Genomic DNA, 15,000 nt, shown 5'->3' on the forward strand with positions numbered 1-15,000 from the left:
TCTATATATATATACGACTTGTGTCTGTCTGTCTGTCTGTCTGTGTGTGAGTGTGTGTGTGTGTGTGTGTGTGTGTGTGTGTGTGTGTGTGTGTGTGTATGTGTCCGCGATGCACGGCCAAAGTTCTCGGTGGATCTTTTTTCAAATTTGGACACCGTATTCAGCTACACCCCGGACACAACCTCATCGATGAGATATTTCAACACATGCTCTCAGCGCGCAGCGCTGTGCGCGCTGAACCGATTTTATTTTTTGTTGTCGGGATCCACTACCAGTAACTCTTCCTTATCTTCTCCAGTGTTTTCAGCCGCGATTATCTCCCTTCCTCCGTGTGGCGTCAATCCATATTCCCGTTACTACGTTACTATTTTTAGAAGGTCACTGCACGTTACTATTTTTAGAAGGTCTCCGGTGTTTTGCGCGTTTATCTCCTTTCCTTCGTGCGCCGGCAAAGCCGGCGTACACCCGGCAGAGCCGGGTCCCAGGCGCAGCCTGGTATTCGGCCCAACTTCTTCCCGGCGAAGCGGGTAATCATCTAGTGTCTCAATATGTTAGATCTTAATCTGCGATCGTGGGCGAAATGGGCTATACGTTTTTGCAGGCAAGTGCATTCCAAGATCGAATCATATAACACTTGTTCATTTCGATGTGACAGTTCAACAGCTTCGCACCCAAATTGAAATTGTGACAAAGAAGTCTTAGAAATATTGGAATCTCTTTTTCACAGTTTTCTTGATTAACTGTGGCAATCTCGCACTTCCTTCCTACTGTCTCTCTCTCTCTCTCTCTCTCTCTCTCTCTCTCTCTCTCTCTCTCTCTCTCTCTCTCTCTCTCTCTCTCTCTCTCTCTCTCTCTCTCTCTCTCTCTCTCTCTCTCTCTGTGTTTGTCTCCGTGTCTGTATGTCTGTGTATCGGTTTGTCTGTCTGTCTGTCTGTCTGTCTGTCTGTCCTCTTTGTCTGCCGCAAGTCCTCTTTCGCCACAAAACGCTACAAGCAGGGCACAGATGAAAAATAGTGACCCGTGCATTTTGACGCGCGCGTAAAAGGGGAATTCCCGGGAGTTCCCATTGCTTGAGAAAATTATATAAAAATGAAAATGTAACGAAACGCGAAAATGTGGCAGTTTGTCAGTAGGCTTGATATTTATCACTCGTATAGGAGTATTTGAAGTGTCTTCCACAAGCAGCGAAAGTGCAGAAATGGCTATTTTGACCCATTTGACCAGATAGTACTGGCCAACCAGGTAGTACTGTAACACACGCACGCACTCACACACACACACACACACTCACACACACACACACACACACACACTCACACACACACACACACTCACACACACACACACACACTCACACACACACACACACTCCCCCCCCCCCCCCAGTCTCCCACACCCTCCCTCCCACGTCCTCCAATTTCGCCCCAAAGCTTATTTCCTCATTTTGTCCTTTCCGTTGCGGTGTCTTTCATGCTGAGTCCATTCTATCAGCGTAATCGAAGAATGCTTTGGAGAGCCATCTAAGCTCTGATGTAGTCGGAAGCGTGGTTTCCGCTTTCCATAGGTTGATAGTCGGTTCTGCCAAAGTCAGAGTACTGAAGCACGATGGGTTAAAGGTCAAAGACGCATTCTTTTCTCCATTGAAACTGATATAGTCGAGTGAAAAATAGAAAGTGAATTGAGACTGAAACGAAGAATTAAGTTAATTGTGTAGTTGTGGTTTACTTAAGAGTAGGCCTACCACTCGCAGAACTAAGTAGTTATGTCTCTGTGGGCGAATGAAACCAGTTTTTATTTCGAGTCCGAAACTATGCACGCACACACACTCTGTTTCTGGGTTTGATATCCCGAGATGTTTTTTTCGTTTTTTCGATAAATGTCTTTTATGACGTCATATCCGGTTTTTTTGTAAAAGTTGAGGCGGTACTGTCACACCTTCATTTTTCAATCAAATTGATTGAAATTTTGGCCAAGCAATCTTCGACAAAGGCCGGACTTCGGTATTGCATTTGAGCATTTAGGCTTAAAATTTAATTAATGACTTTGGTCATTAAAAATCTGAAAATTGTAATTAAAATTATTTTTTTTTATAAAACGATCCAAAATTACTTTTATTTTATTCTTCATCATGTTCTGATTCCAAAAACATATAAATATGTTATATTTGGATTAAAAACAAGATCTGAAAATTAGAAATATAAAAATTATGATTAAAATTAAATTTCCGAAATCGTTTTAAAAACAATTTTGTCTTATTCCTTGTCGGTTCCTGATTCCAAAAACATATTGATATATGTTTGGATTAAAAACACGCTCAGAAAGTTAAAACGAAGAGAGGTACAGTAAAGCGTGCTATGCAGCACAGCGCAACCGCTACCGCGCTAAACATGTACAGGCTCATCACTTTCACTGCCTTTTGCACTAGCGGCGGACTACGGTCATTGTGAAAAAATGCAGTCCGTTCAGTTTCATTCTGTGAGTTCAACAGCTTGACTAAATGCAGTAATTTTGCCTTACGCGACTTGTTTTCTATTTTTGCACATGCCGTTTGACGTTCCTCGTGCAAACCGATTATAAACAAGTCGCGTAAGGCGAAATTACTACATTTAGTCAAGCTGTCGAACTCACGGGAGGTAACTGAACGCACTGTATTTTTTCACCAAGACAGTACAGCTTCGTCAATCCCCGCGTGAAGGAAATCGCTCACCTCCCACGTGCAAAACGTAGTGATATTGACACGCCAGATATAGCGCGGTAGCGTATTGTGCTAAGCAGGAAAGCGCGCTTTTCTGTATTCTTGTTAACTTTCTGAGCTTGTTTTGAATACAACCTATCATATCTATATGTTTTTGGAATCAGGAAATGATAAAGAATAAGATGAAATCATTTTTGGATCGATTTCTTAAATTTTAATCGTAAGATTAAGGAATCTATTTTCATTAATTTTGATCACATTTTAAGAGTAAACATGACATATGTATATAATTTTAGATTCAGAATGTGATGAGGAATACGATGCAATCAATTTTAAATCTGTTTGCGAACAATCGATTATAATGACAACTTTAATGAGCAAACTCATTAATTAATTTTTAAGCCTTGAAGCTTAAATGCATTACCAAAGTCCGGGCTTCGTCGAAGATTACTTGACCAAAATTTCAACCAATTTGGTTGAAAAATGAGAGCGTGACAGTGCCGCCTCAACTTTCACGAAAAGCCGGATATGACGTCATCAAAGACATTTATCAAACAAAATGAAAAAAACATCTGGAGATACCAACTCAGGATCTCTCATGTCAAGTTTCATGAAGATCGGTCCAGTAGTTTTCTCTGAATCGCTCCACACACACATACACACACACACACACACACATACACCACACCCTCGTCTCGATTCCCCCTCTACGTTAAAACATTATGGCAGTCAAATTTGTTTAGATCATGTGTTTTTGCTTCTGGAATAATTCATTGTATACTCCCACATGCTTACATAGATACTTGATTGCAACAGTCAAATGTGTCCAAGGCGTTTGTTTTGTGTTTTGTTTTTAACAGTAATTACGTTGTTTTCTCCATCGTGACCACATAAAACACTTGATTGTGACAGTCTTCAAAATTTAGTTTTTGCTTCTCGAATAATTTTGTTGTTTTCTACCACATGTAACAGTTTGACGTATTGCGCGGCACAGTCTGCGCCTTTGTGACCTTAACTTCAGAAGGAAAATGGCCGCTACAGCTTGAAAACATCACGATTTCTTGATCTGATCCGGTTAACTTTTTTTGTGTTTTCAAGAAATGCACTTTGTTATTTTTTGTACAACATTCGATGAAATATTTGACAAAGTTTGCCAAGCAAAATGATTAATTTTTCGCAGTTAGGAACAAAACTTACTTCTACGGTAAAGTTGTGGTTTGCGTAGAGGTTGTCATCTAAACCTTTTGTCTCATGTAGATAAGATACGTTGAAATACACTGATGTAATTTACTTTAGGAATTCCTACATGAAAGTTCTTTATTGCTCACAACATTCAACTAATAAATAGGAACCGGTATATACTTTCACATAATTAATTTCCCAGTGTACGATGTTTCATGGCATTCAACACAAGGAGCATAGAATTGGAAGAGAACACAGGAACAAACATGCCGACCAAAAGGAAGAAAGCAGTGCAGAACTATAGATACACAAAGCACTGAAACTAAATTAAATAAATGAAAGGGAAAAGGCGAATAAATAAAAAACGCTGGCGCTGGACCCGAGTAGTCTTCAGACTGGCTCGCTCCCCCAGTACATTCTGGAACGCTGAAGAAGAAGAAGAAGTTGTTATCAACAGTGTGGAGGCACACTCCTTCTCGTGAAAACATCTCAGATCTGGTCAGGATTTTGCAAGGGGAAAGATCATCCCTTCACTTAGACACATACAAACAATCAGCACACTGACTGCTTGCTGTTGTTTGTTTGTTTGCTTAACGCCCAGCCGACCACGAAGGGCCATATCAGGGCCGTGCTGCTTTGACATATATCGTGCGTCACACACAAGACAGAAGTCGCAGCACAGGCTTCATGTCTCACCCAGTCACATTATTCTGACACCGGACCAACCAGTCCTAGCACTAACCCCATAATGCCAGACGCCAGGCGGAGCAGCCACAAGATTGCCAATTTTAAAGTCTTAGGTATGACCCGACCGGGGTTCGAACCCACGACCTCCCGATCACAGGGCGGACGCCTTTCCCCTAGGCCAACCGTGCCGGTCTTGCTGTAGTGAGTTGGAATTGTATATGACATTTTTTTTTAAACCACTAGAGGCAGTTACAAAGTTAATTCTTAAAACAAAATATACATCATAAGTATTTGGAGATTGTGTCCCTTGTCTCGTCTTCATTGGCCAAAGAGTACAGGGCCCTGTTCCTCTCCGGTTTGGGGAGGCGAAAATGCGATGACTAAGGACATTTTGCTTTTGCCTCAACATGTAGATATTTTGGTCTGGCGTTGTCTCAAAGGGATCGTTCAAAAAGAAGTGTTCCTTGGAGAAGTCTGATGAAGACGTTGAAAGGCTTTTCGGTTTTAGATAATTTTACAAAAAAGTGTCAGTAGCGTCTCATGTATATTGTATGAAACCCAGCATATTAGATCAAAGAGAGAAAGAAGGAGGGAGCAAGCGAAAGCGTAAACGACAGAGAAAGATGAAAAACAAAGAAAGTTTAATAATAAAACAAGTCGCGTAAGGCGAAATTACTACATTTAGTCAAGCTGTGGAACTTACAGAATGAAACTGAACACACTGTATTTTTTCACAATGACCGTAGTCCGCTGATCGTGCAAAACGCAGTAAAATCGACGAGCCTGTTTAGCGCGGTAGTGGTAGCGCTGTGCTGCATATCACGCTTTTCTGTACCTCTCTTCGTTTTAACTTTCTGAGCGTGTTTTTAATCCAAACATATCATATCTATATGTTTTTGGAATCAGGAACCGACAAGGAATAAGATGTTTTTAAATCGATTTCGGAAATTTAATTTTAATCATAATTTTTATATTTTTAATTTTCAGAGCTTGTTTTTAATCCGAATAAAACATATTTGTATGTTTTTGGAATCAGAAAATGATGAAAAATAAGATGAACGTAAATTTTGATCGTTTACATTTTTTTTTAATTACAATGTTCAGATTTTTAATGACCAAAGTCATTAACTAATTTGTAAGCCTCCAAGCTGAAATGCAATACCAAAGTCCGGCCTTCGTCGAAGATTGCTTGGCCAAAATGTCAATCAATTTGATTAAAAAAATGAGGGTGTGACAGTGCCGCCTCAACTTTTACAAAAAGCCGGATATGACGTCATCAAAGACATTTATCAAACAAATGAAAAAAACATCTGGGGATATCATTCCCAGGAACTCTCATGTCAAATTTCATAAAGATCGGTCCAGTAGTTTAGTCTGAATCGCTCTACACACACACACACACAGACAGACACACACACACACACACACACACACACACACACACACACACACACACACACACACACACACACACAAACATACACCACGACCCTCGTCTCGATTCCCCCTCTATGTTAAAACATTTAGTCAAAACTTGACTAAATGTAAAAAGAAGCAAAGAATACCGCATACACAAATATTGAACAAATAGACATCCAACCAGGCATAAAGACATATTGACACAAACAAAGTGTTAACACAACAAATTAGCAAGTCGCGTAAGGCGAAATTACTACATTTAGTCCAGCTGTGGAACTCACAGAATGAAACTGAACGTAGTCCGCCGCTAGTGCAAAAGGCAGTGAAAGTGACGAGCCTGTTTGGCGCGGTAGCGGTTGCGCTGTGCTTCATAGCACGCTTTACTGTACCTCTCTTCGTTTTACCTTTCTGAGCGTGTTTTTAATCCAAACATATCATATCTATATGTTTTTGGAATCAGGAACCGACAAGGAATAAGATGAAATAGTTTTTAAAACGATTTCGGAAATGTAATTTTGATCATAATTTTTATATTTTTAATTTTCAGAGCTTGTTTTTAATCCAAATATAACATATTTATATGTTTTTGGAATCAGAAAATGATGAAGAATAAGATGAACGTAAATTTGGATCGTTTTATAATTTTTTTTATTTTTTTTACAATTTTTAGATTTTTAATGACCAAAGTCATGAATTAATTTTTAAGCCACCAAACTGAAATGCAATACCGCAGTCCGGCTTTCGTCGAAGACTGCTTGGCCAAAATTTCAATCAATTTGATTGAAAAATGAGGGTGTGACAGTGCCGCCTCAACTTTTACAAAATGCTGGATATGACGTCATCAAAGACATTTATCGAAAAAAAGAAAAAAGAACTCTCATGTCAAATTTCATAAAGATCGGTCCAGTAGTTTGGTCTGAATCGCTCTACACACACACAGAGACAGACACACACACACACATACACCATGACCCTCGTCTCGATTCCCCCTCTATGTTAAAACATTTAGTCAAAACTTGACTAAATGTAAAAAGATAAAAGAAACAGGTACAATTATTGCAACATTGTCGCGAAATCAATGTTAGGGGTCAATCGGTGTTTTATTTCATAAATTAGATAAAACCAAAAACGAAACTTAAAGAAAATGAAAAAAAAGGGAAAAAGAAGATAAAAAAGGGAAGCAATAAACATAACAACGCAACACGGATGTATCAAACGTGAACGGCTATCATGTTCAAACGTGAACGGCTATCATGTTTCAGATGACGTCAAACTGGCCATTTCCGTTGCCGACAGTAAGTTTGAGACATCGAAATGCTTTTAGGTCAACTCATTTGACAAACCATTGCCAGTAATGACGCAACATGACTGCGAAGCCTGGGGAGTTAAAGTCCCACAGTGAAAGAACGAAGATGATATAAAGAAATAAACAAATACAGGATCAAAAGACAAGAAAAGAAAAGAGAAGTACAAGAAAGTATACGATCAACAAAATGTCAATATGCACCACTGAGAATTCTGTTGCAGACATTGATAAAAGTTGATTTGACTTTATTTGACGACAAGCTGTCAGTAATAGTACACCATTATTGCCCTTCATCCCAGACAGTCAAAAGCTATGACGTAATAATGGTGTCTGCTTGCTATCATTACTGACACAGTGTGTATTCCCATGGGTCTGTGTGGGTGAAAGAGAGAGAGAGAGAGAGAGAGACAGAGACAGAGAGACAGAGACAGAGAGAGAGAGAGAGAAAGAGACATAGAGAGATAGAGACAGAGAGAGACAGAGACAGAGAGACACAGAGAGAGAGAGAGAGAGAGAGAGAGAGAGAGAGAGAGAGAGAGAGAGAGAGAGAGAGAGCCATTCACTGAAATTTGTAAAAGCTTATTCATTGTATTGTGGCGATAAAGTCAAATTGTGGAAATGTTGTTCTCGGTAATGTTTGCCAAATCTCACCCAAAGATTATATCACCGACTTCTTCATAACACGTGATGTAGTTATCCCACGAAGCATCAGGGTAACCCTCCGCAAAAGAGAAACAAGTCGCGTAAGGCGAAATTACTACATTTAGTCAAGCTGTGGAACTCATAGAATGAAACTGAACGCAATGCAACGCAGCAAGACCGTATACTCGTAGCATCGTCAGTCCACCGCGCACGGCAAAGGCAGTGAAATTGACAAGAAGAGCGTGTTTTTAATCCAAACATATCATATCTATATGTTTTTGGAATCAGGAACCGACAAGGAATAAGATGAAATTGTTTTTAAATTGATTTCGGAAATTTAATTTTGATCATAATTTTTATATTTTTAATTTTCAGAGCTTGTTTTTAATCTAAATATATATAACATGTATATGTTTTTGGAATCAGAAAATGATGAAGAATAAGATGAACGTAAATTTGGATCGTTTAATACCAAAAAAATTTATTACAATTTTCCGATTTTTAATGACCAAAGTCATTAATTAATTTTTAAGCCACCAAGCTGAAATGCAATACCGAAGTCCGGGCTTCGTCGAAGATTACTTGACCAAAATTTCAACCAATTTGGTTGAAAAATGAGAGCGTGACAGTGCTGCCTCAACTTTCACGAAAAGCCGGATATGACGTCATCAAAGACATTTATCCAAAAAAATGAAAAAAAACATCTGGGGATATCATACCCAGGAACTCTCATGTCAAATTTCATAAAGATCGGTCCAGTAGTTTAGTCTGAATCGCTCTACACACACACACACACAGACACACAGACACACATACACCACGACCCTCGTCTCGATTCCCCCCTCTACGTTAAAACATTTTGTCAAAACTTGACTAAATGTAAAAACTAGTCCCTACAGATTCGCCCACTTTGCGGAAACAACGGAGGTTGATGCAGACACGCACATTATTAGCCTTTGTAATAGAGTGGCGCGCACGTGGACAGCACACAGTCCGATTGGACAACTTCGTTCAGTCTCTGACTGCAGTTTTGCCGCGCGAGCGAGAGGAAATATTCTATTACTTCCCTTTGCATTTTGTCATCGCTCGAGAGAGGAGTGTTCCAAGGCTTGTCTCGGTTCCAGATTTGTTGTTTCGATCAACCTGCGGTTTTGCTTTGGACAGTGTGACTTGACTCAAGACGGTGCTGTGCTTTTGTTGGGAGTAATTTACTTCTGTGAGTATTTTAGTTTTCTGATATATTTTTTTTGTCGATATATTTACAGAATAGTTGAATATTTGCGCATAAGTTAATTTGTGCCAACACAACATATTTCTTTAATTTGTGCAGGGAAATGTACTACTGTGAGTAATTTTGTTTTCTGATATATTTTTTTCCATATATATTTACAGAAAAGTTGAATAGGCTTATTTGCGCATATACTTTGTGCCAACATAACACATTGCTGTAATTTTTGCGGAGTAATTAACTACTGTGAATATTTTTGTTTTCTAATATTCTTTGATTTGTCTCGATATATTGACATAATGTTCGATTATTTACGCATATAATTTGTGCGACTTCATTGGTTTATTCATTGTCTTGAAGTATCCTCCAAAACACTAGTTTCTGTACTTCTAATTGGATTAGACAGAGCCTGCCAACGTCTTTCATTTCGCGTTTTCTTGTTCTCTTTTCTCTATTTTAGCCTGCAGTCTCTGTTTTATTATCTCTGTCTCGCTGTCTGTCCATCTGTCACCCTCTCTGTTTCGCTGTCTCTGTCTGTCTGTCAACCAGTTTGTCTCTCTGTCTGTCCGTGTCTCTCTGTCTTTTTTTCTGTCTCTCTCTCTCTCTCTCTCTCTCTCTCTCTCTCTCTCTCTCTCTCTCTCTCTCTCTCTCTCTCTCTCTCGCATCTCAAGTTAAACAAAGCCATTGTCATGCATAAATTGTATTACGGTAAAGTGCCGATTCCCATTACATCATTATTTAATAAAGCTACCCACAGATATGGGTCGGTCAACTTGATCCCACCGATTCCATGAATTGACCTGTATAAGACCAGTCTTGCTTTTTCGGGTACTTCAGTTTGGAATTCACTTCCATCATCCTTTAAGCACTTAAAGTCATTAAAAAGTTTTAAAAAATGTGTTAAAAACCACACTTAGTATTACGTCAAAGATATGCTGTGCATTGCATATTCTGAACATATTTTTGTTGCACTATTGCTACATGTTCGATTGCTACCAGCTTGTATTTATAATTACCTGCATAGTATGCATTTGATTTTATGAATAACCACATATGTATGCTCTTCATGCCTCATCTTCATCATCATCATCATCATCATCATCATCATTATCATCATCATCATCGTCATCATCATCATCATCGTCATCTTTATTATCACGTGCTGAAGTTTTCCGACCTCCTTTTGTTGGTTAACTTTTTAACTTTTTAATTTTTAATGTTTTTATTACATAATTGTGTGTCTATGCGTCCCAAGGACAGATTGTAAGAAAAGGCGTAGCCTTAAATCTTAATCGTTGTTAAATAAAGTTCAATTCAATTCAATTCAATTCTCTCTCTCCCGCTTTCTATGTTATTTTCTTGCGATTTCGCAGTTTTTGTCTATACACTTCATCGAACGCATATAGCACAGACGGACAGCTCTAAATTGGATTTATTTAGTTACTGTCTTATATTTGTTAACGGGTTTGTGTCTTCTTTTCGTTATGCGCTTTAAGAAATGGTGTCAGCATTTTATGCGGTAGTCGGGAAAAGTTAAGCTATAAAAATGAACATGATTTTATATTTTCCTGTTTGTGTGGTAGCCAGCAGGTGAACATCTGACGTAATGTGTAGTGCATAAACTTTGGAAATCGAACCTAATTATTTACAAGGTATACCAACGCAACGGAGAAAGGAGCGAATGAAAAAAAACTTACCATTGCTTGACAATTCTGATAACCCAAATTCAGATTTATTTTTCTCGGAAAAAGTGAGGCATAATTCAAACCCTGAAATGTGTTTCTGAAGTAAAACAAAACAAAAAACAAAAAAAAGAGAGAAAAAAGAAATAAGCGAAAACACACAACAAATAAACTGAAACAGTGAAAGAACAAAGATATACACTTATCCATTTAAACGAACGTAAAGTCCAAGTAAATATTTATTCAAGGCATTTCGAGCTCAATAAATGCTGACAGAATAACGTCCTAGCCGTTTTCAACTTAAACAGAGCCGATGTTTATTTGTTCCTCGCCTGATACGAGTTCTAATCTAATGTTTGATTATTTATATGATATATGCAAGGTTTGAAAATGCTCTGCCAGATATGTACTGAGGCAAATTAGTGGAGATAATCTAAATGGTATGTGGCCAAATTGAAGGATGGTCTAATCCCATGTAAACACCAGTCTAGATCTGAGAGGTCGAGCAGAACTGTTTTCGCTAGAAGGACTGAGTGTGCCTTTAATTGGCTGTTTATTTAGAAGGCTGGTCACACTGCTGGTTAATCAGTCGTCGCTGATTGGACTCTAGCTGTGTGTGGTTTCTCATCTGAGCAAAGTCAGGGTCTATTAACGGCTTTCCAAACTTTAATGAAAGTGGCGTGCATCTGATGCATTCATTCACAAACGGAGTCCCTTCTACCTTCCTGAGTCTAGAGCATTATCAGTTTGTTTGTTTGTTTGTTTGTTTGTTTGTTTGTTTGTTTGCTTAACGCCCAGCCGACCACGAAGGGCCATATCAGGGCGGTGCTGCTTTGACATATAACGTGCGCCACACACAAGACAGAAGTCGCAGCACAGGCTTCATGTCTCACCCAGTCACATTATTCTGACACCGGACCAACCAGTCCTAGCACTAACCCCATAATGCCAGACGCCAGGCGGAGCAGCCACTAGATTGCCAATTTTAAAGTCTTAGGTATGACCCGGCCGGGTTTCGAACCCACGACCTCCCGATCACGGGGCGGACGCCTTACCACTAGGCCACCGTGCCGGTATTTGTGCAATGGTGTAATACATTAGAAGAACTAGACGACCTACCACTGACTATTCAAACACGTTTTGTCTTGGAACAGTCACGTGATCTGATCTCAATTCTTGTTTGTACCGTACTTGCGAAATGCCTATTGAAAGATATCCATGCTGAAAACTACACAACAATATCCTTCCTCGTGATTGGTTCATCGCTCAAAATTCAAAGGTTTTGTTGTTCTAATCTTATGTGCGCTTCATTCAATGTTAAGCAATAACATGCGCTGTTCATTCTTATCTTATGGAAGACGGCAGAAGGGAGCAGGGTAGAGTGGGATTGGGGATGGGGGGAAGGGACATCATCAAGGGAGTAATTTGTAATTCCTACAAACATTCCTCGTCATGATCGACATCCCCAAGGCACGCGTGGATCTGATGGCACCGATCCTGTTTCCTCCCAGAGATGCACACAGGGATGACAAGAGAGAGCGAGAGAGAGAGAGAGAGAGAGAGAGAGAGAGAGAGAGAGAGAAAAAGAGAGAGAGAGAGAAAGAGAGAGAGACAGAGAGAGACAGAGAGAGAGAGAGATACACAGAGAGAGACAGACAGAGAGAGAGAGAAAGAGAGAGAGAGCGAGACAGAGAAAGAGACAGAGAAAGAGACAGAGACAGAGAGAGATAGAAAGAGAGAGAGAGAGAAAGAGATAGAGAGAGAGAGAAAGAGAGAGAGAGACACACAGAGAGAGATACAGAGAGAGATACACAGAGAGAGACAGACAGAGAGAGAAAGAGAGAGAGCGAGACAGAGAAAGAGACAGAGACAGAGACAGAGAGAGATAGAAAGACAGAGAGAGAGAGAGACAGAGAGACAGAGAGACAGAGAGAAAGAGAGAAAGAGGCACATTGCCTTGTTTAACAACCTGTCTGTAAACAAATACTAAACAAACAAGAAATTCCTCCGAGGTAGGAAAAACACCCCCGTCCTTACCATTCTCACTGCCACCAACTGAGAAGGTTATTTCCCTTTGACCATTAATATGTCCCTCTATAAGTCCTTGTAGAATCTTAATCCACCAATAACTCCCTAACCGTGTGTTTGACTGGTCCCAATTTTTGTAAGGACCGTCTCAGGAATGTATAGAACCTGTTCACCAAGTTTGGCGACGATCGGTCCATTCATTCTTGAGATCTATATGCGAACACAAACACACAAACAAACAAACACATCGACCGAATCCTATACACACCCCTATACCGGGGGTGTAATAATATCCACTAAAGAAGTACACAAACGGAACGAATTGATAGACGACAATGCTAAATGCAACCAATGTGAAATAGAAACAAAAGAGAAAGTTAGAAAGTCCACAATAAAGAAGAGAGGTAATGAAAAAAAGAAAAAGAGAGAGAGAGAGAGAGAGACAGAGAGAGACAGAGAGAGAGAGAGAGAGAGTATATGCGTGTCTTTCTGTCTGTCTAGTAGAGCTTGTGTTAGTGAGAAAGAGAGAGTGGGGGATGGAGCGACAGAGACAGAGACAGAGACAGAAATAGTATTTGCCCGTCCTTCTGGCTGTTCAGTGGAGTTTGTGATGGTGAGAGAGAGAGAGAGAGAGAGAGAGAGAGAGAGAGAGAGAGAGAGAGGGGGGGGGAGCGAGCAAGAGAGAGAGAGGAAGAGAGAGAGTGGAGTGGAGAGAGACATGAGGTGGTGGGGGTGGGGGTGGGGGGAGACAGTCTCTTCTCCCTTTAGGGAAAACAACGCAATTTACGCCAGCGTTGCTGCAGTGCATTATGATGTGTTTACAGTTACAGCGCACCACGTTCGTTTGCTCTCTTTTAACGTAATTACTGTTTACTCTCTAAAACCTCGATACCACTTTCCACTAAAACCTTTTGCTTTATCTTGGTTGATTTCCTTAATCGCTAATATTCTTCATCTCTAGCTGTACATTCTTCCAAAGGGCAGGGCAGGGGCTGCGTTAATACCAAATCACTTTGTTGTTCTACGTGCAAAACTCTGTTTTCCCTTGATTTTTTTTTTGAGTCACTGTGTTTGCACTGCGATTGTCATTGTTCGATCATCCTTTTTTCTGCGTTTAATACTGCTGGTGCGTATTTAATACATTGATTAATGTATGCATTAATCATTTTTATGTTTTGATTAATTAATTTATTTTGTATTGATTGATTGATTTATTTATTCATTTATGTAGCTATGTATTTATTGACTTCGCAACGTTGACAGTCAATCGGTTTCGGATGTCAAACCAGATAATACAACTTAAATGCATTTAAAACAAATTAAGAAAGAGAGATAGAGAAAAATGAAAGGATTAGAAGCTTTACGTCTATTTCCTGAACACGCACATGTCAAATGACCGGCACGGTTGGCCTAGTGGGAAGGCGTCCGCGCCGTGATCGGGAGGTCGTGGGTTCGAACCCAGGCCGGGTCATACCTAAGACTTTAAAATTGGCAATCTAGTGGCTGCTCCGCCTGGCGTCTGGCATTATGGGGTTAGTGCTAGGACTGGTTGGTCCGGTGTCAGAATAATGTGACTGGGTGAGACATGAAGCCCTGATATGGCCCTTCGTGGTCGGCTGGGCGTTAAGCAAACAAACAAACAAACAAACAAACATGTCAAATGATAGCTGAAAAAGGGACAGTCAGCATGGCAATGTCACATACTCAATTCTTGTCCGTTCTTTCTGTTGGTTCCATTTGTTAATTTGGGGGACTGTGACAGCTATAGCGTTTGGGGATAATGGTTATGAGTTGCACGACATATGTTCGAACGAGCCGCTCCCTTGAAACCGTTGAAAGGTTGAAAATGTCATGATGTTTACATTTCATATTCAGGTTGTTAGTGTCTGAAGGGTTTTATTTATGTTAAGAGAACCCATTCTTACAATGGAAAAATGAAAGATATTGAACAGGTTATTTTCCTTTCAACCCTGTCTATGTGGGGAATAATGTTAGAAGAACACGCAACAGGCACAGTTTCTTTTACCGCTGCTTTTATCTTACCCTCTACGAAAGTTCCATCACTCTTTGGTGGAGTTTATTTACTTTTATAGAATGTTCCCATGCAAAGAAAAACGAGATAAAGAACACA

General features: G+C 39.8%; 2 long non-coding RNA genes across 2 annotated transcripts in view; both read left to right on the forward strand.

The window, feature by feature from the left end:
- The window catches only part of LOC138980206 (uncharacterized), a 272,961-nt gene that overhangs the window by 127,101 nt on the left and 130,860 nt on the right, over positions 1 to 15,000 (forward strand). The gene's annotated exons all lie outside the window — the stretch shown is intronic.
- The window catches only part of LOC138980196 (uncharacterized), a 10,847-nt gene continuing 4,754 nt past the window's right edge, over positions 8,908 to 15,000 (forward strand). Inside the window, exon 1 of the long non-coding RNA XR_011460264.1 lies at positions 8,908 to 9,147. This is a non-coding gene — a long non-coding RNA (uncharacterized lncRNA). The remainder of the gene's footprint in view (positions 9,148 to 15,000) is intronic.

The sequence above is a fragment of the Littorina saxatilis genome, linkage group LG11, assembly GCF_037325665.1.
Source record: "Littorina saxatilis isolate snail1 linkage group LG11, US_GU_Lsax_2.0, whole genome shotgun sequence".
Lineage (NCBI taxonomy): Eukaryota > Metazoa > Mollusca > Gastropoda > Littorinimorpha > Littorinidae > Littorina > Littorina saxatilis.